This window comes from Ursus americanus, chromosome 17, assembly GCF_024610735.1.
Source record: "Ursus americanus isolate L20-20 chromosome 17, mUrsAme1.1.p, whole genome shotgun sequence".
In the NCBI taxonomy this organism is placed as follows: Eukaryota; Metazoa; Chordata; class Mammalia; order Carnivora; family Ursidae; genus Ursus; species Ursus americanus.
The window spans coordinates 12,777,517-12,804,661 of record NC_142143.1 but is presented as its reverse complement, the minus strand read 5'-3'; positions in this window follow the sequence as shown (position 1 = coordinate 12,804,661).

Genomic DNA, 27,145 nt, shown 5'->3' with positions numbered 1-27,145 from the left:
CAACATCACCCTCCCAGGGGCTGAATATGGTAAGTGTTCCCCCCACCCCCCAAAAGCTCAGGGAGGGGCAGTAGTCTGAGTCATTCTGGCAGAAGCCATGTAATTCCAACCAGCCTGGATCAGAACAGTCTGGGCTACAACCCAGGTCCTAAGCCAAGTTCTAGCACCAGCAGGGGCACTGAAGAGTCCATCAGAAAGTGAGACAGGATGAGGAAAATAGAGAAAAGGAAAGAACCGCAGACGTGGGCCTCAGGGCAGCAAAACCCCAATTCCAGGTGCTACCACCTGGCACATTGCAACCCATCCCTGTTCAACCTGCGCAGCCTGGGTGGCACTGGTTCTTAAAGTCGGTGTTGCTCAGCATCATCTCTGACGTGTAGTCAAATGGCCCTGAAGACTACAACACTTACCTGGTCCAGTGGAGGAACCCCAAGCCCTGAAACATTCTAGAGACTCGCCTTCATTAGGGTTGATTCTGCCATTGACAGCATGGGGCTACCATTCTATCCTTTGAATTGGGGGAAAAAAATCCACCATAATCAAGGCCTGTTCACAGAGATCCCTTTCGGCTTTCTTCTTTAACCTTCAATATGCTTTCCAGGGACACCTTACAGAGCCTCCTTCTTAGCCTTTTGGGCTCCAGGGTTAGAGTTCAGCCCCTAATTGAGCCTCCCCATACCAAGAAGAGACAACAAAGTCTGTCTGCCGGGGAGGGGGGGGCTTACATATTCAGCAGTCCACCTTCTCTTTCCTGTCTCCATTCAAGAGGAAGGGCTGCAGAAGCTTTGATCTCCAAGTGGTCTGTGGCCAGGAGGTGGAGAAATAAAACTGCTTTGTTGAGGACCCCAGGGAAGACTGAGCTGTGGCTGCCTGAGTCTTATTAAAAGAAAAATGGTTACAGCAACTTAAAAAAAAATAAGTAATGCAAGAAAAAGCTTGTAAGTAAGAATATGGAATTAAATGTGCCAAATATGCTGAGAGTGGGAGAAACTTTATCTCCACTGCGTCAACACATCAACTTTGGGGGTGCCTGGCAATCATTGCATGGCATAGATTCAGTTCGTTCTTGTGTAGACAGTGTTGTCTGGCATGAGGAACAGGAAGCCTCAGTACACGTTGCAGTAAACACGATTCCAAATTGGGAAGAAGGGTCTCCGGGGGTTCCTCATGGATGCGGCCAACAGGACCAGTCCAACGCTCCCAACTGGTGGGCCTCGCCGAGTAGCCGGGGAAGGGGTGAGGCAGAGAGAGCAGGTGTCCTCATGTGCCCTTGACAGACTGGCATTTCTCAAATTTGAGCCTGGAGAGTTATGTGGGAAAAAACTGAAACTTACTAGCATGGCATAACCATAAAGACCGTAAAGCCAGTTGCGTTTTCCCTAAAATGAATGTTAGCCATTTTAGGGAGTCATTTTTATTCACTTCTATCTGTAAACACATACCTGCTCCCTTACTTAAAACTGAAATAATTCCATTTGGGAGAATGAATGGCATGGCAGAGTCATGGGGGCCTCCGCCAGTTTCAGGCAAATGTGCAGTTCTGTGAAGGGGAGAAGAATGTGGGTGTTCCAATAAGTGGCCCTCTCGGGGGAGAAAGGCGAGTCAGACCCACTGCACCCTTGACTATCTTAGTTCATCATACCTTCGTCAGATGCCAGATGCTGGGTGTTGGCAGAATCCAAGCGGCCACCATTCTGTTGGCCAGAGCGAGGTCTCCCATAGCCGCGTCCTCGCAGATGACCACACGTGAGCATTTAAGTACTGTTTTACCACCGGGTACTATAGGCTCCTAGTTTGTGTCCTCTGATGGTAACCAGGGCATTGCTACCTTCAGTCCAGCCAGGTGACACAACCGGTCTCAGATTTTCATCCTTGGGAGTCTAATGCCTGTAGCCATTTCTGGTACCAAATATTGTATCCATCAGGGCTTCGATGTAGATGACAGGACTCCTTTAACAATATTTGAGAGATTCCGTACAGGGAATTATTGGAAGAGCCAGAGGAGCTGGCTGTAGAATTGGCTACCAGAGGAACTACTGCCTCTATCTTAAGGAGAAGATGCTACAGGGGCTCTTGTGTCCAGGGTCATAGAGATGTTGCAAGGTCAGTACCAGCAACACAGTGCCTCGGATCTTCCAACCGTCTCTGCCTAGCCTAGGACTGATTCAAGTGTTGCCTTACGTGATACAGTCTTGCCTCGGAACTTTTCTGGATCTCTGACTAGGACTCCTGTACTCCATGAGCACACTCAAGTACACTTGAAAGTAAGGCTCACTAATTTTAAAGTCAGAGCTGCCAGAGGACTATCTCATGTCACGTGCCAAGCCCTGTGCATGTTCGTTACATACATTGTATCATTTCAGCTGCACAACAACTTGCACTGGAAAGTCGGTGCTATTGTCATTTCCATTTTACTAAGAGAAATAGAAGCTCGGGTTAAGAGGCTGTCCCAAAGTTATGCATTTTCAAAATGTCAGGGAGGAGATGGGAACTGAGGGTTTCCTGGCTTCAGAGGCCATTCTCTTGCATTCCATTTCTTAATTAAGAGAATGGAGCTTTTCTTCTTGCCTTAGAGACCACCAGTCGTGGCTCCCAGTGACTTTTGACTTTTTCCGAATAGCACACCCTCTCTTAGTGCACAAAGATAGGTGTCTTTGAATTGGTTGCTCTTGCTGAAGAAATTCCAGTGAATATGCTCTGGGATCTGCAGCTCTCCTAGGGAGAGGGAGCAGGAATGTTTCAAATCATGGCTTTGGTACTCTGGTAGACCCCAAGCTTCCTCAGGTGGCTACCAAGATTTGTAAGGTGAAGCATGCTTATTTAAAATTCATTAGTACACCTTGGTAATATTCAGCCCCTGTTCTCGTATTACATATAATTTGTTCCCTCTGTGCTTTCTTCCTTCCTGATACAATATAATTGGGAGGTTGAATACATGAGCTCAGTTTAGTTTGGATTCCTGGTTCAGCTGCTTACTAGTTGTGGGGACTTGAGCTAATCCTCTTAAGTTTCATTTTTCTCATAAGTAAAATGGCAATAATAGTAGAACTTACCACATAAGGTTATTCACAGAGTTGTTGAACAGATTAAATCTGTGATCCATTAAAAACATTGGCATACACTCTGGTAAATAGTAAACACAGAGTAAATATGAGATATTATTAATTATTAACGATTTACAAAACTCTACTAGGTTCTCTGAAAGTTCTCACCTTTGCGAATTCAACAAACATTTAGTGAGTGTTGGGGATTAAAGAGGAATCCGATATGGGTCTCAGCCCTCTGGTTGCACCATGTGGTGGAGGAGACAGACCTGTAAACAAATCAATGGTCTATAGCGTCCATCGTGGAACGTATCTATCCTGGCTACAGTGTTGGCATCAGAGTGAGTGGACAGTTCTACTTGGTTGAAATGTCAGCAGAAACTTCAAAAAAGTGATGCTTCCAATAAGTCTAGAAAGATGGCTTCCAGGGGCACCTGGGTGGCTCAGTCAGTTAAGTGTCCGACTCTTGATTTTGTTCAGGTCAAGATCTCAGGGTTGGGAGATCGAGCCCTGAGACGGGCTCTGCTTTCAGCGGGGAGTCTGCTTGAAGATTCTCTCCCTTTGTCCCTCCCCCCACTCGCTCATAGTCTCTCTCCCTCTCTTTCTTTCTAAAATAAATAAATAAATCTTAAAAAAAAAAAAAAGATGGCTTCCAGAGAATGAAAAGAAAGGGAATTTCAGGCAGAAAGAAAAATAACAAGAGCAAACTGACCTGAAGGGAACCATAGGCAATGGGGTAAATCTCAGGCCTGGGGTGGGAGGCAGACGGACTTAGAGACTGGTGGGAATACAGTGTCAGCTAACATCACTGCTGTAAAGCATATAAATCTCAGCGCTCCATGTAGCCCAGTCCATGTACAGAAACACATTCAAAGCAAGTCTGGTTACCAAGAGGTAATCAGTGGCCATCAAATTTTCCCCAGTGTTCTTACTTAAAAACGCCAATTGCTGGAGAGGATGTGGAGAAAGGGGATCCCTCCCACATTGTTGGTGGGAATGCAAGTTGGTACAGCCACTCTGGAAAACAGTGTGGAGGTCCCTTAAAAAGTTAAAAATTGAGCTACCCTATGACCCAGCCATTGCACTACTGGGTATTTACCCCAAAGATACAGACGTAGTGAAGAGAAGGGCCATATGCACCCCAATGTTCATAGCAGCGTTGTCCACAATAGCTAAATCGTGGAAGGAACCGAGATGCCCTTCAACAGACGACTGGATTAAGAAGTTGTGGTCCATATATGCAATGGAATATTACTCAGCTATCAGAAAGAACGAGTTCTCAACATTTGCTGCAACATGGACGGGACTGGAGGAGATTATGCTAAGTGAAATAAGTCAAGCAGAGAAAGACAATTATCATATGGTTTCTCTCATCTATGGAACATAAGAACTAGGAAGATCGGTAGGAGAAGAAAGGGATAAAGAAAGGGGGGGTAATCAGAAGGGGGAATGAAGCATGAGAGACTATGGACTATGAGAAACAAACTGAGGACCTCAGAGGGGAGGGGGGTGGGGGAATGGGATAGGCTGGTGATGGGTAGTAAGGAGGGCACGTATTGCATGGTGCACTGGGTGTTATATGCAAGTAATGAATCATGGAACTTTACATCAGAAACCAGGGATATACTGTATGGTGACTAACCTAATATAATAAAAAAACATTAGAATATTAAAAAAAAATACCAAGAGGTAGGAACACAGTTGACTCCAAGATTCCCTAATATTATTTTTTGGTTTGTGCCCCTCTCCCCAGAGTCTCACACTCAACACCTGTGAACCATCTCACCCCTTCCTCTGTACCCCGAGTCTTTACACACATTTCCTTCATTGCCATGCTCCTCCTTCTGCCACCCCAGCCACAACCACCCCCTGGGCACCTGCTTTGTTCACATCTGCTGGGATTCTCAACCTTGGTGTGTTAGGGGACAACACAGAGGAGACACTCAGACGCTTCCAGCTCCCGTGGTTTTGAGGAAAAAGAGGCTACCTACAGCCCAGTGGCTCAGGGAAGGCCTCAGGAAGCAGATGGTCCACGACTTGGGATTATGCTATTTGAGAGGATTTGGACAGATGGAGAAGGAGAAGGAGACCATTTGTGGCGAGAAGGACGGAAGGTAATAGACCTGACATGTACACCATCGGGGTGTATTATCTGTATATCGGGGATGGTTGCATTCTCTTTGTTCCCAGCACATCTGTGATGCAGGTTTTCTGAGAAATCTTAACGTTTTGGAGGTGGAAGGGACTTCACATATTCTGTCGTCCTGCCTTCTGGATTTAGAGATGAGATTAAGGCCCAGAGAGAAAACGAATATGCAGATTTTTGCTTAAAATTCCCAAACTTACTCTGAGAATCACTTCTTTGACCAGAGTCACAATCTAGATTTATCACCCCCGGGGAAGTGTGCTATTACTAGCCTTGAGTGTGAGTTTATAGGCACAAAAGCATATGCGATTAGCAACTATGTTCTTTTATGTGTTCTTTTTCAAAGGGATTGGCTGTCTGGGGGATGTGCTGAGGCAGTGGGGAGTGAGAGTCTTCAGGATTGGGACCGATTCGAACCCTACCTGGACTCTGCCACTTACAGTATTGTGGGTCAGGTTACTTGGCCTCCTGACCTCAGTTTCCCAGCCTGTAGAATGGAGCGTGCAACCGCACCTTCCTCCCTGTGTTGTTGTAAGGATCCATTGAGATGAGGTGCGCGAAGTGCTTCGAAGAGGGGCTGGCCCCGAGTCCCCGCTCAGTCAGTGGTAACTAATATTATTAGTTCTGTTGAACAAACACATTTTGCAGGCGCCTTGCAGCAAAGACATTCTAATATGCTCAGTGTCCACCTCAATCTTATTTATGGGGCTTAGCTTGTCTTCTGAGCCGTGGTCAGTATTTACAAGCAACGGGTTGTGTTGGCAGCATCAACATTGATCGTGGGGCCACCTGGGGCCTTGAGGCTGTCCCTTCCTCAAGATGGCCATGCCACACGGCCCTCGGGGGGACAGCAGGGCCCTGCCAAGTGCACCTGGCATGGAGCATGTGGGCTGGCACCGCCTGTGTCCTCGCTGGGCAAGGTAAGCGGGCAGATGTTGGCTCCGACACAAACGTTGCCCAGGAGAGAGGCAGCCACTGGTGTCAAGACTCGCTAATTGCGTTGCCTCCTGGCACAGCATTCTCTCACAGCCCTGAAATAGCTCTTGCAGTTAGAAAAGGACCCTTCCTGCCTTTCGTTTTGTGGCAATTTCTTTCCTAGGGACAAAGCCTGGCTCAGTTACGAGATTTGGTTTTCAGAAAAGGTTCTTGCGCTGTGCCCAGTTTTCCAGCTGGGCTGCTCTCTGGACTAGAAAGAAAATTGACTTGGCCAAGTTCACCTGGCAAGGCTATTCACTCAGTAGGGCTCTTTTTTTCCCCTTTGGACACCAGTTCCTTCCGCTAACCCTTCTCTCTTAAACGCAAGACACACTGGTCTTTTGGTTCGTTCCCTGCCAGAGAACTCACGAAAACACGTAGGCATTGTTTTATCTAGGAGGTTTACTGTAATATTTCTCCCTCCATATTTTAAGCATGGCTTTGTTTCACAGTGACAAGGGATATCCTTTGCTATTAGAAACTTTGATTATGAATACTTTGCCACACCCTAGTTTTGCGACCTTGGGCAAGTGATATAACTTCCCGGGGCTCAGTTCCCTTGTGTATAAAGGGTGGATTATGCAGTTTACCCCTTCGTGTTGCAAAGATTAAAGGAGTTAAGTTATGTAAATTACTTGATACTGTGCCTGGAGCCTTGTAAGTTCTCATTAAATGTCCCTGCTATTATTTCATGTAACTAGTTGCAGAACAAATAAAGTCACATCTCTTTTAATAGCACAATTAATTTGTCAAGCTCCCCATATGCCCAGATTACCAAGAAGCCCAGAATTTCCTACTGGGGACCTCTCCACTGCCCTGAAATGGTCCAAGAATGTTTAATCAGCACAAAGGAGGCAGCTCTGCTGCAAATGCTTCACCCAGATGGGGAGAATCCATCCAGTCAGCAGGTGGGCCCCCATTTCTTGCTCTTGCTTTGTACAGACCTGGCCCCGCATCACCCAATGAGTCAGTAGATGGCTACTAGATGTCAGTGCTGGTCCAGCAGTGGTTTTTCCAGAATGTGGATGGAGGGCAAAGCAGTCTCCTTATCCAGTGGACCGCAGGTCAGTAGTCCAGTATGCCACCAAGGGCCAGTCTTCAGATACAGCCGCCCTTGAACTGCGGGTACTAGTGGGGATCCTTGTGTGGGCTGTAACTGGTTAGCTCAGACTTGCTCCTTCCCGAGGGACCCTGTGATGGGGGAGCGTGGGCACTCAGAAGCCAGATGGTCTGGATTCTAATGCGGGTGTGGCCTGTGCACCGTTGGGCAATTTACTTGACCTGTCTGTTCTCCATCTCCATATCTGAAAAGTGGGGGTCTTAATAGGGAAGTAGGGAGGATTAAATGGTTGGATACATACAAGGCACTGAGAACAGTGCTCGGTATATACAAAGTGTTTACACAAACTCACAGAAATGTGAGATACATAAATATGAGTCCTACACTATTACTGTAGACTTATGTGACTATGGGCAATTCATCCAGTCTCCAACTTTGGCTTCTTCATATGTAAAATGCATCAGATGGAAATACCACCGTATCTGAGTCAGGAGATCTGGCTTCCAGTCCCAATCTGCCCCTAATTAGCTCTGGATATTGGCAAGGAATTCGATTTCATTGTACTTCAGTATCCTCACCTATAAAACAAGTGAGCAGGATTAAATCATCTCTAAAATCCCATTAGTCTAAAGATAGATGTTTCTATTATCTTAGTATACTGCTACGCACTGCTCAATACCCATGATCCTTTAAATCTATAATGCCGTTTTTATTGTTGATATATAATTACGATTACTTCTTGGGGCTGAATCAAGTGGGAAAATAAAGTCCCATTTTCTATTTACAACAACCCTATGAGAGCAGAATATTGACAAGAACTGCTCACACAGCTTTAGCGCCTACCCTGTGCCAAGTCCCGTGTGAAATACGGGCTCTACTTCACTTCATCTCCACAGCAGCCCTCTGAGTGACGAGGACCCTTATTCTCTCTGTTCAGATAAGGAAACTGAGGCTCAGAGGTTTAAGTCACGTGCTCAGTGCCATATAGTTGGCAGGTGGTGGAGCTGGGGTTCAAGGATGGCCCTGTGGGACCCATAAGAACATGACGGTTCTGCAGACAGTTATTAATGATCCTGTCTCCCAGAGAAGACTCTCGGACTCAGCAAATAATGTGCCCGAGTCCACTTATAAGTTGGACGCACGGCCGAGACCAGAATTCAGGCTTTCTCCCGCCTCATCTGGAGTGTGCTACACCCCGCAGCCTCCCCAAGCCGCTTGCTTATGGAATCAATGACTACAAATGAGGGCTGATCTGTATTCATTTGCAGCTAACCGGCGGATTTACACTCTCTCTGCTGCACACCTCCCAGAAACACATCCTCATGCATATACCATCGAGCTTTCAGGGATCTGTTCTTTCTCTCCGACTCGCTCCCTGGCCCTGGGAAACTAGGATCATAAGCCCTGTCTGTGAGCACATCAGAACCAGACTCCAGTGAAGGCCACAGTCAACACCAGTGGAGCAGTGGTAAATGCTATTGCTTCACCTGGTAGGGAAACCGGAGACCGAGGTCCCTAAGTGCAGGTGGCACACGCACTCAAGACGAAACAGACCATGACCAATCCTAGGGCTGGCAGCAGCTGTGAGCATTTGAAGGTAGACATGTTAGCTGGCTTAAAGCATTGCTCCATGTAGCAAGATACCCATTCTTAAATTCGTGAGGAGTGGAAATGAGCCAATGGACAGATGACAGAGGGATCTCACCTGCCTGCCGATAGCCACTCCAACATCCATCCTACTTGTGCCAGTAAGGATAACTTTGACTTCAACAAAGAGAAATACTCAAGAAGAGTCAAATAATTGGGCTATCAGGAGCTATGGGTAGGAGGGGTTCAGGCATAGAACTATGAGAAGCTCAATAATACTGTTGATAACCAGGTCCTTTCATCGACATTCTGCTGCCAGTAACAAAAGCTTTGTCTGAAGTCTGACCAACTTATTGGTGTTGTCACAAAGTGGCTGCTGGTGGTCATCAGGACTATACACTTTCTTATCCATCTCCATGAAGGAGAGAGGAAAACCTCTTCTCCAAGCACAGAATATAATCTTTCCATCTTTCCTCCCTATTAAATTGGTTCAAGTTAGGTTACAGCTTACCCCCAGGCCAATAGCAGTCAGCAGGGGTGTTCGTGTACAGTTAATAGTAGGCTAATCAGAGGTTAACCGTTGAATTTATCCAGGGATAGAGTGGCTTCCTCTGAGTCACATGAACTGTATAGCCAACGAGCAGACCCATGAATAAAATCTGGTTCCTGTTGGAAGGAGGGAAGGATTGTGGGGTAGCCAATGATGTACATTACAGTTCCTTTCCAGATCATACCAGACTTGGAACCCTTAACTGACGCTCAGTCAATTACCGTGTTTCATTATCTCAGACCCACAAGTTAATTAGGTTCTAATCCTGTCCTGACAGTAAGCCTCATGACTTTTGCTTGATTGGCTGGGATAAAAGCTCTTACTCCCTTCCTCTGTGTAATGGTAGTCTGTGGCTAGAAGGCCCTAGATGTGCTCTTGCCATTTTTTCCCATCACAAAGGAAAAGCATCCCAGGGAAGATGTCAGAGCACAGAGACTTCCTGAGAAATGGAACAGAACTCTGAGGACACCATGGATCTCTGACTCAAACTATACCTGGAACTCACCTGAGTACTTCTCAATTATTGAATCAATCGATTCTCACTATTTTTAAATCCAACCTCAGCTTTGCATTCTGCTTCTGGCAACATGAAGAATCCTTACTGACATAGCATAATCTAGTTCTATTCATTGAAAATGTTTCCAATCATCAGAGCTGCTTCCAAAATAAAGCAGGCCACCTCCTGTTCTCCTCTGTCTTCCGTCACTGGAGGTGTCCATGCAGACACTGGCCAGCCATCTGTCCAGGATGCTATAAAAAGGATTTCTACATTAGTGGGAGGCTGAAAAACCACCTTCTAAGAACCCTTCCAATTTCAATATGCTTATACCCCTATTAAGCCAAGAAGAACGTGGAAGGTGTGCTGAAACATGTACAGGAGATACAAATCAAAGTTACTTGGATAAAAGATGAGAGTCTTTCTCTCTGAAGTCGAACTAGAGATGAGGCGTGATTCCATCATTTGTTCTTTGATTCATTTTTATTCAACAGATGGACATTGATCTCCAAATATATGCTAAGCAATGAAGATGTAGCAATAAACAAAAACCAAGAGCCCATTTTCAGAGCACTGACTTTTTAGTGGTCGTGCCATAGTGGAAAGATGTGGGCTTTGCATTCACCTAAAGGACAGTTATGGCCTCTATTTGGTCTGGCTTCCCTGATCTTCAATTTCTTAATTGGTTAAATAGGAGCTATAACACCTGCTTTGTACAGTAACATGATGGTTAAATGAGATAATGCATACACGTAAAATACCTAATACAGGCCAGGAACAAAGCAGTTAATCAATAAGTGGAATTTCCCTTCCATAGCTCGAGCACTAATGGCTATGTGTTCAAGGGAAAATTCCAACATCTCATCTTCGGCATGACCTCCAAGAATCTCAGATATAGTAGAGAGTGGAAGCCATGCAAAGAGAACTCTGGATAATTTATTTTAAATGGACCAGATCACCAAAATTTGAGTGAGAGAATGAAAAGTGTGTAAGTTTACTCATTATTCAACAAAAATGCATTGAATATCTCCAATGAGTTAGTAACTATTCTAGGTGCTTGGGAACTGACAGTGACCCAAAGAGAAATGTTGCTTCCTTCATAGGGCTTATACTCTACCAGGAGTAGAAATACAAAAAATAAAACATGGGGGAAATTGTCATCGTGCTGCATGGCCTTAAGTGGTGCTAATTACTGGTGCTAAGGAAATAAGGAGGAAATAGAGAGACCCAAGGGTTTGGGTCGTCAGAGAAGATTTGAAGGGGAATTTGGGGAAGCTGGAGCAAAGGAGGGCATGCCTAAGCCCCTGTGGTGCTCCTTAGTGAGAGGGGAACTGTGACGATGATGGCGTGTGGAGTGTCGCATGTGGATCTGAGAACCCTGCGAAGAGATTGCAGGCCAGGGGCGTGCCGATGAACCAAGGCAGGAAGGTGTGGGGAGTGGGATCATTTTATAATTGAAGAGAAGGATTCAGCCGAGTTCAAATCCTGGCTTTACTACTTCCTAGATCACTTGAGCAATTTGTAACCTAGGTCATAGGGTTGAGCTGAGGCTGATTGAGAGAATTCCTATGAAGTGCTCATCACATAGCAAGCTTGCAATACATCACTAGCCACCAGGGAAATACAAATCAAAACCGCAATGAGATACCACCTCACACCAGTCAGAATGGCAAAAATTAACAAAACAGGAAACAACAAACGTTGGTGAGGATGTGGAGAAAGGGAAAACTTCTTTAACTGTTGGTGGGAATGTAAGCTGGTGCAGCCACTCCGGGAAACAGTATGGAGGTTTCTCAAGATGTTAAAAATAGAGCTACCCTATGACCCAGCAATTGCGCTACTATGTATTTGCCCCAAAGATGCAGATGTAGTGAAAAGAAGGGGTACATGCACCCCAATGTTCATAGCAGCATTGTCCACAATAGCCAAACTGCGGAAGGAGGCAAGATGCCCTTCAACAGATGACTGGATAAAGAAGATGTGTGGTTCCTATACTCAGCCATTAGAAAGGATGAATACCTACCATTTACATTGACATGGATGGAGCTGAAGGCTGTTACACTAAGTGGAATAAGTCAATCAGAGAAAGACAATTATCGTATGTTTCACTCATATGTGGAATATAAGAAGTAGCACAGATAATCATAGAGGAAGGGAGGGAAAACTGAATGGGAAGAAATCAGAGAGAGAGACAAACCATGTGAGACTCTGGACTCCAGGAAGTAAACTGAGGACTACAGAAGGGAAGGGTTGTGGGGGGATGGGGTAAACCGGGTGATGGGTATTAAGGAGGGCATGTGTTGTGATGAGCACTGGGTGTTATACGTAACTAATGAGACATTGAACACTACATCAGAAACTAATGATGTACTATCGGTTGGCTAAATGAACACAGTAATTAAAAAAAAAAAAGTGAAGAGTACTGTGGCTCCTACATTACAATTGAGGACAAAGCCAGAGAAATAGTGTGTTCTGTCTCTATCATTGGGGGGTCTATTTTGAATCATGGATGGGTTTCCCAAGCCTGAGAAATTCTGGTGATGTGACACAGAGGGATAATAACACTTGTCCCGCAAAGAAATTATCTGAGGATTAAATGAGATCATGGATTTAAGTTTAGACACAATTCTTGGACCATGGAAGATACCAGTAACTTGATTATCAGGCCAGGAGACTTGTGCTCATTTAAAAAAGGTAACCAAAATTTTTTATTCTTTTTTAAATAACTTTCACCCATTTTTAGCTTCTAATACCCTGTTGACTAATATTTGACCTTTCTTTTTTAATGAGATATTTTCCTGAAATAAAAGAGAAAAAAGAAAAAAATAAAGAGTATGATTTTTTTCATCATAACATCAAAATTTTACAGTTGACCCCAAATAGCTTGTCTCTTCCTTGCATATCTTCTTACTCTAAGCATATCTAAAGGAGTCCTTTTTGACTAGAATAGATAGGAATAGGCAGGAATAGATAGACAGGCATAGATAGATCAATGAAACAAAATAGATAGCCCAGAAATAGATTCCAGTATGTATGAGAAATTTAATATATGATAAAGGAGACATCAAACATCAATGAGAAAAGGAAGGATTATTCAGCAAATGGTGCTGGGACCCCTAGGTAGTAATTTAGGTGGGAAAAATCAGTTTTAGGCCCTTACTTCACATCATGCAGAGAAATCAATTCCAGATGGGTTAAATAATTAAATATAAAAAATACCAAATCTTAGAAAAACTAGAGAAAAAAGAGAGTGAATAAGAATTAAATCCCCAGAGGAGTAAGAACTTTCCAAGCTTAAAGCAATAGAATAAAGCACAAAGAAGATTAACGATTCAACCACTTACAATTTAATTTTTTAAATCCTGACACACAGGCATACAAAAGCTAAAATCAGACTTGAAATAATAGTTTCAGCAGGTATTAACAAAGTGCTGATATTTTTCTATATATGGCATATCAATCAATATAAAAAACAATAATACATAGATTAATAAATGGAAAAAGATACAGAAAATTCACACATGAGGAAAATATATCTGATAAACAGATGTGGGAAAAGATATAAGCTCACTAGCTATTAAGAGAATGGTAAATTTTAAAAGAAAGTCTGGGAAACAAACTGAGGGCTTCAGAGGGGAGGGGGTGGGGGAACGGGATAGGCTGGTGACGGGTATTAAGGAGGACACGTATTGCATGGTGCACTGGGTGTTATACGCAAGTAATGAATCATGGAACACTACATCAAAAACTAGGGATGTACTGTATGGTGACTAACATAATATAATAAAAAAATATAAAAAAAGAAAGTACAAATTTTAAAATAAAAATATTCAATATTGGTGGAAGTGCAAAGACATTATCACACTTACCTACTGCATGGAATAGTATGAATTCGTGTAATGCTTTTACAAAACATTTTCATAATTTGTACCAAGACACCTGAAAAGGCTTCAGATAAGTTTAAGGGGCATTTGCAATTTTCAGAATCTAAGCTAAAAATATTTTTAAATGTAAGAGTGAGAAGAGACACAGAAGGAGACATATTAGCAAGAGGCTCTCTGTAACATAATTCAAAATAATAATTATAAGTAACATTAACAACTAGGAGGAAATGGAGTCAATTATGATATATTCGCCCATGCTTTATATAATGTTAGTAGGTATATCAGTCAGGGTTCTGGAAGCAAACAGATGATGAGTTCACATTAGAATGATTTGAGACAAGTTCAGGAAAGAAACTATTTACAAAGGTATGGGCAGGGTATAGGAAAACTTATGACACAGAGCTAGTAAAAGAGCTCTTGCTATCTCCAACTCTAATGAGGTACAAGGGAGGGGCAAGGAGAGGGTTGTGCGGAGAAGTGCACCTTGATGGGAGCCGTGACTTTTTCAAGCCAAGAGACACATCCTTCCTGAAGCCAGGCCCCATGGAATGATCCAGAATAAATATTCTAATCATAACTCCCCTTCTTCTCCCTATCAACCTAAAAATAAACATAGCTAGTTAGTTTACCAACAAAGTGAGATTATTCAGGAATGGCAAGGGAATTACAACCAGGACATGCAAACCATGGCCAACCATAGGCAAGTCTTCAGAACAAGGAGAGAGGTCTACATTTACAGAGAAAAGAAGGAAGCTAGGAAGGACCAGTGGGAACGAAAGTCTGTTGGAAGAGAGTGAGAGTTTGGGGGTGTGGCAACTTCTCATTGGCTGAGTCATGGTGGTTCTCACTGCTGATTGTGGTGGTTCTCATTGGCTGGGGTATTGCTGGGCAAATAGAAAATCTTACCTCCTGATGAGATTGGTCAAGTAAGCTTTTTTTCTGTAAAGATAAGACAAAAGGTAAGCTATGACAAATGGTACATGCACGAGAGCACTTCAGGACTTCCCAACTCCATTTTGGTAAGGTTTTCCTTTAGTCATTTTTACTTCTTCAGTAACTTTCCAAGATCCCCCTTTGGCTAAGACCAGTGGGAAGCTGGAGAGCAAGTGAACTTTTTGATATCATCTACACACATCAGCCTTTCAAGGAACGGGACCAGGGAAAGAGACATAAAGAGATCGGGGGAGATACAATGAAGACACCCAGTGCAATGGATAAAAACAGCACCTAAGTTTATCCTTCTAGTGTGAACAAAGGGAAAAGAAGAAATAAAAGAAATACACCAAAATACTAAGTTTTTGTGTTAGGGTCTTAAGATTATTAGTAAATTTTCCTTTTCTTCATATTTTCCAAATTTTGGGATTGTTGAACTAGGCTTTTTAATCTTTGCATCTCCAGCACAGAGCATGGTATTTGGCATATCAAGGGCATTTAGTAAAATTTAATATAGCACTCCTAGTATTGTCATATTGTTGGAAAGTTTTTCTCTTCAACCCAGGACATGCACAGACCCCATCTCTTATTGTATCATGGAATAGTGGTGTTAACTCACTTTCACTAATATTTGAAATGTCACGTAACAGTATCCTCATATTAAGGTATCTGGGAGCAGGGAGGAGGGAAAGAAAGGAAGGAAGGAAGGAAGGAAGGAAGGAAGGAAGGAAGGAAGGAAGGAAGGAAGGAAGAAGGAAGGAAGGAAGGAAGGAAGGAAGGAAGGAAGGAAGGAAGGAAGGAAAGAAAGAAAGAAAGAAAGAAAGAAAGAAAGAAAGAAAGAAAGAAAGAAAGAAAGAAAGAAAGAAAGAAATCATTAACTTAAACCATTCCTCATTCTTTGTCTCTGCACTAGCCACCTTTTTCCACCACTTTTTTTTTCACTTGTCTGACATTCTATCAGTATCCTCATGAAGACGGGGATCTTGACCAAACTTTCATTTCTATAGCATCTGAGTCTTGAGAGGTTGAGAAGCTTTTCACTGACCACGTACTAGGGGGCACCTCAGCAAATCCCTCGTAGACGAAACATGACCTTATTGTGTGGCACAAATGCAATTCCCCATGGCAATTGGGGTCCGTCATGCTGGCCAGTATAGAAATCCCTCCTCTTTCTGTTGATTTGTTCACAGAAAAGGTCCAAAAAGGCCAGAGAACAACCTCAGCTTACAAATCGCCAGAACCATTATGGTAGAAATACTACTCCTTGGGTAGTACTATCTACAAACCCACCAAGCCGAAGATTGCTAGGATGAGAAGCGAAAGGTCTTCACATGTGTTGTTAAGGATAATAGTATGAGAGTCTGTTCCCACATCCTCATGAACCAGTGCATTCTGGGTTTGTGGTTTAGCCACTGGTTTATATTATCTCTCACATTCTGTAGGGTAGTACCCCATGCACCTATGATGTGGTTTCCACATGGTGTCACTTTTGAGACCTTCATAACCATTCCCTCATTTTGTCAAGCCAGTTGCTTCTGAGTAGTGGAGAGACTGGTAAGATCAGTGAAGACCATGGATATGAGCATGACTACACTTCCGTTGCTATAAAGTGAGTTTCTCAGTCAACAGAGATGGTGTTTCAGATATCATGGTATGGATAAAGCATAATGTATTTTTTTATAGTTTTTATTTTGTTATATTAGTCACCATACAGCACATCCCCAGTTTTTAATGCAATATTCCATGATTCATTACTTGCCTATAATACTCAGTGCACCATGTAATACGTGCCCTCCTTAATACTGATAATGTATTTTTGAACTAGGAACACTGGTACTAAAAGAGCAGTTTGAGCTGGGAAGGCTAATCCACACTCAGAATTTGTGCCTCTCCCTATTAGAACAAAGGGTTTTCCTTTCTGTGAAAGGAGGGGTGCAATGTTACGGTATTTGAACAGATGGCTGACCACTTCCCTCTGGAATGGTGCCATATCTGGATCTTAGAGTTGGCCTCCAGTCTTGATGAGTTAGGCACCCAGCATGGTGCAACCAGGCCAGTGTGGATGAGGGGGAGTCCAGGGTGCTGAAATTATAGCTTCCATCTCCACTGTCATGCCCACTTCATACGTGGACCCACTGAGCAAGCCCCAGGGTATGTAAGGACTGACATCCACAAGACATTCTTTCTTGTCTACCCGATTCATAAGAACTTCCTCTGCAATGTATGCCCTCAGATAGGAATCGATGTGGGATATAGGTGTCTTCCCTCTCTTTACCTATTCTAGGTCCTGGTTCATCTCTTCCCTACAGATCTCTTTGGCCCCAATCTTCCAATCTTGTACTTTTCCCTAAGCAGTCGACCAACCCTTTAGCCACTACTTTTGTGTCTGTAACGTAGATCTGCAGCTCAGACCATCTTTCCTGCCCCCGAGAATTGGACAACCAGATGAAGTGCCTAAGTTCTTTCTATTGGATTATTCTCCTTCATTTCTTTCTCTCTTTTTTTAAGATTTTATTTATCTATTTGAGAGAGAGAGAGAGAGCACAAGTTGGAGGAAGGGCAGAGGGACAAGCAGACTCCCTGCTGAGCAGGGAGCCCAGTGTGGGGCTCGATCCCAGGACGCTGAGATCATGACCTGAGCTGAAGTCAGACACTTAACCGACTGAACCACCCAGGCGCCCCTCATTTCTTTCTTTCAGAGACGTCTCAGAGTGGGGAAAACGCAGCAGCCATCCACTTCCAGCGTATGCTCTCATACTTTACAGACCCATCATTAAACCAGGCCCACGCTTTTTCTTCCTCCATTAACTCGTCATAGGGAACCTTTCATGAAGCCAGAGGTGTGAGTTGAGGGAAAGGCAGCAAAGCAGTAGATGAGGCTCTAGGGGAGTCTTACCATCTGTAAGTGCAGTTTATTTGTATCTCCCAGACAACCGAGGCCTCGTCCCATATACCCCATCTACACTTTATAATGCAATGCAACCACATATGCCAATTTTATGCTTCAATGTATCAAATAACGTAAGGTCATGATGAGCAGCTCAAGTCTCATAGTCACTTGGTGTCTCATGGCTGGACATTCAGTTTCTACCAGGGTCCAGTAAATGCTTTTCAAATAGAGAATAATTGTCACAGGAGAAGTCCTCATTACAAACACTGGGAGTCAAGCACCTTTTGGGGCTTGCTAGAGGCTTCATACGGTATCGCTGTTTGCTATAGATGTTTTCAATACCATGGGGCCTGCAGCGTCAAAAAGCTTTGTAATGCTTTATACCACAGACTGGACTTGTGACAGACCATTATTATGCTCTAAGCCCCATTCAAAGCTGTCATCATTACGAGTTACTCAACAAACAGGTCAGAGGGGCATGACCAAATACGATGTACGTTGTCTGCAACACACAAAAAGACCCACAAGTGTTATGCTCCTTCCTTCGTGGTGCATGAGGAAAGGCAAAGCAAACAGGCCTGGATTGCAATGGTGTAATGCTGATAAGCATAGGGCCACTGGGCCCGAGAAACTTCATCAGTGCGCAAGGCATGTGAAATTTAACAGGACTTGTCCCCTATCTTCTGACATGGATATATCTTATTAAGGTCTATGGGGTGTTTGATATTCCCTGCTAGCCATACATAATTCGCATAATGTCATCAGTGTAACAGACCAGGGTGGTATTTGCTAGGCTGGGAGAATAATCGTGGGCCTTCCAGACTACAGTGACAAAGACCAAGAGAGCTGACACAGGTCTGGGTCAAGACAGTAAAGATATACCGCTTTGTCGTACACACAGGATGACTTTGATTTTGCTTATGAAATGGATGGGACAAAAAACATTTGCTGGGTCATAGCCACCTGTCCCAGGAACTGTGTTGGGTTGCTCCAGTAAAGTTGTTCTCTACTTCCAGAACCATAGCTGGGCCTAGCAAAGCCATTTGGTTAAATTTGTGGTAACTAACTGTCATACTCTGTGATCTAAATGCCTTTTGCAGCAGCCAAACAGATAAGTTAAATGGGAATTGGGTAGGAATCATGATTCCTACCATCTCTCAAATCTTTACTGGAAGCACCAGTTTCTGATTTATGTGTCTTGTTCTGGGAATAGTTGTCAGGTCACATTAGGTACAAGGCCTTTCCCTTGGTCTTGACCGTCCCGACTACCATAGCCCTTACTTGGACAATTCTGTACATATATTCCCACTATATATTTCAGGACTGGGAAGACATGACAGGCGGGTGTTTGGGCCACTGGATCAGTATGAGACATTCTAGATCCAAGATGCCATCAATTACCTTGTCTCTATAAGGTCCCACCCTGAAAGGTAGACCATGGTGACATTTCAGGTCTCTGCATGTTAGCTTCAATTAGGAGCCAGTATCTAATGACCATGGAAGACATAGTTACTATCTTTCTTTTTTTTTTTTTTTTCAGTGTATAACACCCTAGTAAGGGTGCAGGTCCCCTTGGAGAAGTCTTTGAGGAAGAGTCACATTTATACACGTGGAGAAACACAACAAGGTCCTTCAAGGAGGGCCAGTCTCACCCGTGGCTGAGAGACTGTGGATATGTGAATTGGTTTTTGTTTAGGGATTAAGTAAAAAGCTGAAAATCTCAACTGCAGGGACCCAAGTCATATTTCTGCCCAGTGGTCTTAGAATTTTTTACTATATATATATATATATATATATATATATATATATATATATAGCAGCACCTGAGAGATTATTTTGTGTGTAGGGATACTGTGGTCAATTAACCCCCTTCACAGATTCCTGAAAGGCAAAACATTTTTGTGACCACTCCATCCCCGTGTCTATCCTGTTCCCTGTCTCTAATGGTAAAGAGCTGCCACCTAGCTTATCCTGTGTGGGGTCCCATTAACTTCACCAAGATCGGGAAATCCAGTTCCCAAATCTCCAGCCCGCAGGAGACAGCCAGCAAAACGGACTTAAAGGATGCCTCTGCTCCTGTCACCAGTGACTGTGTTATTGCCTTGGAGAAGGGGATGACTCTAGGCTGTCCTGTGAGGATATGGTTGGGGGCAAGCTAAAGAGATTGCACATGGTAGCTTCAGTCTCACATGCCCATCTCCCTGAGCCTTCAGACTCCCTTTTCTGAAACACATCAAGGAAGCTCCAGTATTTAAAACTCATTAACTCACTCTCTTTGAATCCAAGCTTCAGTGATCCAACCTAGACCATGAATGCCCAGGGTACATGTCTTCACCAACACATTCAATCCCAAATCCTCGAAGGTTCTCATATGGGTTCACAAATTTGGCCCATCAGAACTTACTCTTCTCTCTTCCTTAGACTAACAAACACCTTTATAATTCACCCTGCTGTCCAGGCCTTGAAACTCCTCTGGTGAATAAGTTCTTTCTTGTAGGAAAAACCTTCTGCTTCTCCATCCTTGCTCTTTTGGGTCTGGTAATGCACCTGGAGACAAGGAGATGTGCTGGGAGTAAGTCCTGGGATCATCAACTTCAGCTTCCAATGCAACTGTCCCTCGGATGGCAGGGCTGCTGATGGTGTCTGCGGGGTGGGAGTCAGAGCGGGGGCATGGGTGGAACTGACTCACAGACAAAAGAGGCTCAGAGGAATTTGAGAAATTCAAGGATTTAAAGTTTTAGTCTCAGCCTCATCCATACCTGCTCAAATGTCCTCACCCCACGTCTCAGGATCACATGCTTTTCCCCACCACAGTCTTTGACCTGTGGTGTCTCATTGCACCGAATGCACAATGATTGGCGCTGCAAAGACATGGGGCTTGGTCCTCACCACAGCTGCCTTATGACAGCAGCCGAGGGGCTTCTTCAAGCACAGCATGAAAGCCTCCTGCGTGTCCCCCATGTTCTCAGCTCAATGTTCACAGCTTGCGAATTCTCCTTTCCCCCAAGAGTCCCTCCTAGGGCCAACATGCGAATTCACAACATTTACGATAATTATCACTGTAACCACAAAGTATCACAGGCACTGCATTTGCACCCACCTGCATACTGGCCATGCTACTGCTGATGAAAAATTAAATAATCATGATGCATGTCATGCTTACCATGGGTCACCCATATCCTATTTCCCCTTGCCAAGGAGGTCATCCTTGCATTAGTCAGACATAGGAACAACCCAGTCCCAGAATCCAATATTGAAGATCTCTGTTCTGGGACCTCGTACGATACCATTTATTGTTTTAATCAGGATCCCAACAGGAGATAAGTGGCAAGCTTTAGCTAGACTAGTTTGATACAAGCTTAATAAAAGGACTATTTAACAAAGTTGAGAGAAGAGCGCAGTCCGACCACATAGATTACCGCAGGGTGGGGGCAGCCCCTAAGTCTGGAGGGTAGATGGAAGGAGAAAGTTACTGGCACCTGGAAGGAGGAAGTCACACTCACGGACAGGAGCTCCTTGACAGATGCTTTGATCTTCAGCTGAAGAATGAAGTCGGCCTGCAGTAAAGCTGCAGGAAGGGAGCAAGGAGAAAAATTAACCCCATATCATTCTACTCCCTCCTGCCGCAACCGTGCTGGGATTTCCCCTTAGCCAAACACCAACTGGACGCCAGAGGGAAGAGCAAGTGGTGATGTGTCCGTACCAGTCAGACTCCCAGGACACAGAGGGTAAAGGGGAATGGATGTAGAGAGCCAGTGCAAAGGTATCTAAGAGAGTGGGGGGAAGGGTTGTGTAAGTGCCCTCCTGACAAGATTCAGATAAGTATCAGATACTCAGGGTGGGGTGGGGGACTGAAATAAATACGACAAAATGTAAACGTTTTTATTACATTACCGTTAGATTACAGATGGTCTTATTATCTTCATAGACCTATTTTTCAAATTGCAATGGGGTCTATGCTCTAAGCTCTTCGAGAATAGGCACCACAGCTTTCAAATAAAGCTCTTTCCCCACGGTACCTACTATGATAATTTGGAAATAACAGGTACTTACTTAATTTTAGAAATAATAAAGCATACAAAACATGCTTTTGGAAACTGCGAAATACCTATTTTTTCAAGGGCATACAGAGGAAAAAAATACTTGCAAAAGTTGACAGTATGCCAGGCCACGAAGCAAGTCTGACCTCACGTGATTAGCTGTCACTTCTTCTTCCCATGTTCCCTCCATTCTTTCCACCACTAAGGAGCCTTCTCTCCTTCTGACCGTCATTGTGGGACCTTTCCCTTTAGTGGAATTTTGAAAAGAGGAGATGGCGTATCTTTAATGCCAAAGCCTTTGTGCACTAAAAAAATACTTAAAATTATATTTTTCCTATTATCACCTTCAGCAATGAAACCATGATCACTCCCTATAGAATGAAGACAAGAGCAAGCGTCTCTCTCCATGAATGTGTCTCTGCCAACTTTCTTGTTTTGCTTATAGAATTTGGAGTTTAGTCCTGGACTATTACTATTAAATATTTCATTGATTTTTAAACTCTCTTTATATTTACTTTTTTTGTGAATACATTTGAGCTCTCTTTCGTGAGTACATTAACCCGAGTCACTAAGACTCATTTTGATTTTTAATTGGTTTTAATCTCACAGGACCTTATCAGGAGGGGGCCATACCCAACCGCTGCTGAAAATCCTGCAGAACCTCCATCCTGTTGATGAGGGTAAGAAGGAAAAAAGGCACAGCTCCTACAGGTGTCCAGGGAGAATGGTACCCTGCCCTTAAGTATATCCCCAACTACTTTTATTCTTTTCTAAATCAGGCAACAAAACTACTAACAGTGCGGTGATATGATAAAAGGCATGTGTTTTGGAGTCAGACCTGCCTGCATCCAAATCCAGCTCTAATGTGACTAATTGTGTGAATCACTTAAACAATATCTTCCAACCTCATTTCTTCACCTGTAAAACAGTGACGATAATACTTGCCTCAGGGGGTGATTGTGAAGATAAATTCGATAATGCACAGAAAATATTTCTTGCAGTGCTGGGCACATAATACATCTTTAAGAAATGCTTGTTCTTCTTCTTCTTAACTGCGGTTGGAAAGGGTCTCCTTCATAAATGGATATGCCATATTATTGCATTGGGTTCAACCACCCTCTCCTCGTTCGACCAAGAACCTACCAAGAAGGTTTGCACGCTACAGTCATAATGGAGAGAATGTGAGGCCCAGAAGGGCAGGTGCTTGTCTTTCTGATATGCTGAAATTTCCTAACCCTGTAGAATGGTGTCTGGCGTACGGTAAGTACTGAGTAAGTATCTACGGAGTAAATAAAAAGAACTTCTAAGTTAGATATAACTCTGCTTGAATCCTGGCTCAACCATTTCTTAGCTTGTAACTTTGCACAAGTCATATAACTTCTCTATCCCTTAGTTTTTTCAGCTGTAATAATGAGAAAATATAATCACTTCTAACTAGCAGAACTGGTCACACACAATAACACGGTAGGTTAAAATCCTTCATAAATTCTATATCAAGATTTGAATGTCCATGTGACTGTTGTTGTGGTCATACAGAAATAGAGAAGTCCTTCCAAGTAAGTGATCATTCTCCCCACTTTTGGCCCACCTCGCTCTCTGCACGAGCCTTCTGGCCCCCAAACACTGGGAATATTTAGAATCGCATCCTGACTTCCTCTACATCCCACCCCGTCTAAGCCAAGCTGTCAGCTCTCGGCTTCAAGACACTTTCCTCAATTCTGATTCTGGAACCCTGGGCTTGGTGTGCTTGATGTTTGAATTTATGATGCCCCAGAAAGACTGATTTTATTATGACTCTCTGGTTCTCAGTACCCTTAGCTGAGTCGGTTAGGAATTTCTCACTCTTGTTTCTGCCCTGTGGAACCAGTACCCATTTCGAACCTCCTGGGCCCCCCACAACCCATCACTCCCACAGGCATGTGTGGGGTAGATCAAAAGAGTGAGTCTGGTTAGTTCGTGTTCCTAAAATCCAGACTTCTGTGAAACTAAAAGTTTTCTTTTTGGATCAAATGGATTTGGGGCAAAGAAAGACTATGAGGATCTTGAAGAAAAATTTTTTAATTGGGTAATTACCCAATACAGCAGACAACAAAATAGGACACAGACAAGTGTTTGGTAGAATGTGCTGGAAGGAAAAACAGTAACTCTCTGTGCATGTTGTAATGGGCAGAATTAGTGGTAGGCTCCCAAGGGAGAGTCAGGGTCATCCCAGAGCATTCACCAGAGACGTTGTGCCGATGAAGACATCTGCTCAAAGCACCACAGTGGGAGTGTGAAAGAAGAGAAGGTTAGAATGAATTAAAATAAAAAACAGATGAGAAAAATTAGTACACTCTCGAATATCTTATTAAATGCTGCTGGATCCCCTACTCCTATAGGCTCCGTGCAGATGTTGTATAAATTGTACTCAGCTCAAGGCACAACTTAATGGCAAAGGTCCAGCAGAGCTCAGTCTATCCACAAATATCATTGTGTTCTCGGTGTGTGCCCAACGCTGTGCTAGGTCCTCTAACCATCTCGTGGTAATGATTTCTGTCCTAAAATCAAATTGAGATAGGAAGTGCTGGAAATAAAGTGTAGAGATGATCACAAGAGACATGGCCCATAGCAAACATGTGATCAACATTGCCAGAGTAACAATGCATTGCATCTTTAACAAATATTGCCTGAGCGCCTGTGGTGTGCCAGGCACTGGTCTGAGCACTGAAGGCAGAGAGGTGAGCAAGACACCCCACCACCCTTATGGAGCTTATATTCAAGGATGCTGAGATAGACAATACACAGATAATGGTTAGTGCAGGATGAGAGAATGGAGGAGGAGCTGGAGAGAATAGGGGAGTTGGAGAGAATAGGGGGGTTGGCTGGAGGGGGCCAGGGGAGACATCTGCAGAGATCTCATTTGATCAGGAACCTACACGAAGAGACTGAGCCATGTAACAGTTTGAAAGAAGAGTGTCCCTGATAGAAGGGACACAGAAGCACAGACCAAAAGCCAGCTTAAGCATGGCACCTATGACCCGCAGTGTGGGGCAAGTGTAGCTGGAGCAGAATGCGCTATCGTGAGTGAGGTGGGTGATGAGTTCAGGGACGAAGCCCGGACCCAGCTTACAGCATCTGAATAAGTTATGCTAAGAAACTTGGGGATTTGGAGAAAGGGACTCGGATGAGCATGTTTGCTTGTGACCAGATATTAACTGGCATTTTCTCTGTGGTCTCCATACTTGACTAAAGGTCCATAGTTAAAAACAATAGGATCAAAGTATGTTCACCTTCTAGAAGCTACCATATTTCCCCTCACAGATCTTATTAAAAGATAGACGACCTGGGCGCCTGGGTAGCACAGTCGTTAAAGCGTCTGCCTTCGGCTCAGGGCGTGATCCCAGCGTACAGGGATCGAGTCCCACATCAGGCTCCTCCGCTATGAACCTGCTTCTTCATCTCCCACTCCCCCTGCTTGTGTTCCCGCTCTCGCTGGCTGTCTCTTTGTCACATAAATAAATAAAATCTTAAAAAAAAAAAAAAAAAGATAGACGACCTGATCCCCTGATCCTTCAATTCTTACCTCCATCATCCCAACCAACCCACGGAAGAGAAGATTAAAATTTGAGAAAATTGTTGTCCACATCAAGAGCATGGTTGGGTTTTTCCTGCCCTGAGATGGGACCACTCCTATTCAAGGGAGGGTGAGAAGATTTCTAAAGAAAAGCCCACTGTGATGCAGGTTTGCTCCCAGGAAGGGAGCTGACATCTAACTCTCCAGTTGGGACACTACCTGAGCTGCAGGTATCTGTATCCTCATCTCAATCTGCCACTAGAACAGAAATGGAGGAAAATTCTGGAAGAGACAAGAGACTGTGGAATGTCTGTATATGGAGAGTAACCAGTTCTCACCAGGAGATTTCCAAAAGGAAAGTGGTGACTTGATTTGTTGTGAGAGATGGATGGGAGAGACAGGGAGTGAAAGGGACTCAAAGATGTGTGTCCATAGTTGGACACCCTAACTCATCCCTATGAAAACTGCTGGTCAGTTGTCACAGACACTTATAGGCTCCCCAGTTTAGTGATGAGAAGGCAGAAGACTTAGACATCTTCTATGAGAGTGGAAACCTTCATGCAGTTTCCTCTTAAAGAGAAGGGACATATTGCTTCCAGGGTGGGGTGGAAGGGAATAGCACTTTTTTGAAATTTTTCTACAGAACAATTTGCTAGGCTATCCCACCCCTCTTACATTTGTGAGGTTTATCAAGTATCCTTTAGGAGTCAAACTTCAGGATGACCGGTGCACTCCAGAGCTGTCAAAACCACAGAACAAAGAATAACAATCAGAGGACTGACATTATCTAACTTCAAGACTTACTATAAAACTACAGTAAGCAAGGTAGTGTGGTGTTGGGGAAAGAATAGACAGACCGATGGAACAAGGAACCCAGCAACAGACCAATACAATTAGAGTCAACTGTTTTTTGACAAAGGAGCAAAGGCAATACAATAGAGAAAGGATGGTCTTTTCAACAAATGGTACTGGAACAATTGGACAGCTACATTCAAAAAAAAAAAAAAAAGATCTAGACACAGACCTTACTCTTTTCACAAAAATTCATCAAACTAGATCACAGACCTAAATGTAAAATGCAAAACCATAAAATTCTAGAAGGTACCATAGAAGAAAACCCAGGGGATTTGGTTTGGTAGTGAGTTTTTAGATACAACACCAAAAATAAATCCATGAAAGAAAAAATCGACAAGCTGGCCTTCGTAAAAATTAGGAGCTTCTGCCTGTGGGAGTTACTGTTAAGAGATTGCAAAGGCAAGACATAGATTAAGAAAATACATTTGTAGGGGCGCCTGGGTGGCACAGCAGTTAAGCGTCTGCCTTCAGCTCAGGGCGTGATCCTGGTGTTATGGGATCGAGCCCCACATCAGGCTCCTCCGCTATGAGCCTGCTTCTTCCTCTCCCACTCCCCCTGCTTGTGTTCCTTCTCTCACTGGCTGTCTCTATCTCTGTCGAATAAATAAATAAAATCTTTTTTAAAAAAAGAAAATACATTTGTAAAATACATATCTGAGAAAGGACTTGTATCAAAAATTAAGAACACTTAAAACTCAACAATAAGAAAATAAGCGACCAGATTAAAAAATGGGCAAAAGATCTGAACAGATACCTCATCAAAGAGATATATAAATGGCAACTGAGCATATGAAAAGATGCTCAACATTGTAAATCATTAGGGAATTGCAAATTAAAACCACAGTGAGATACCTCCGACATACCTATTAAAATGGCTAAAATTCAAAACAGCAACAACACCAAATGCTGACGAGGATGTGGAACAGGAACTCAACATTCACTACTGGGGAGAATGCAAAATGGAAGAGCTACTTTGGAAGACAGTTTGGTGGTTTCTTACCAAGTTGAACACAGACAATTCACCAATTGCATTCCTAGATATTTACCCAAAGGAGTTGAAAACTTATGTCCACATAGAAACCTGCACACAAGTGTTTGTATCAGCTTTATTCATAGTTGTCAAAAACCAGAA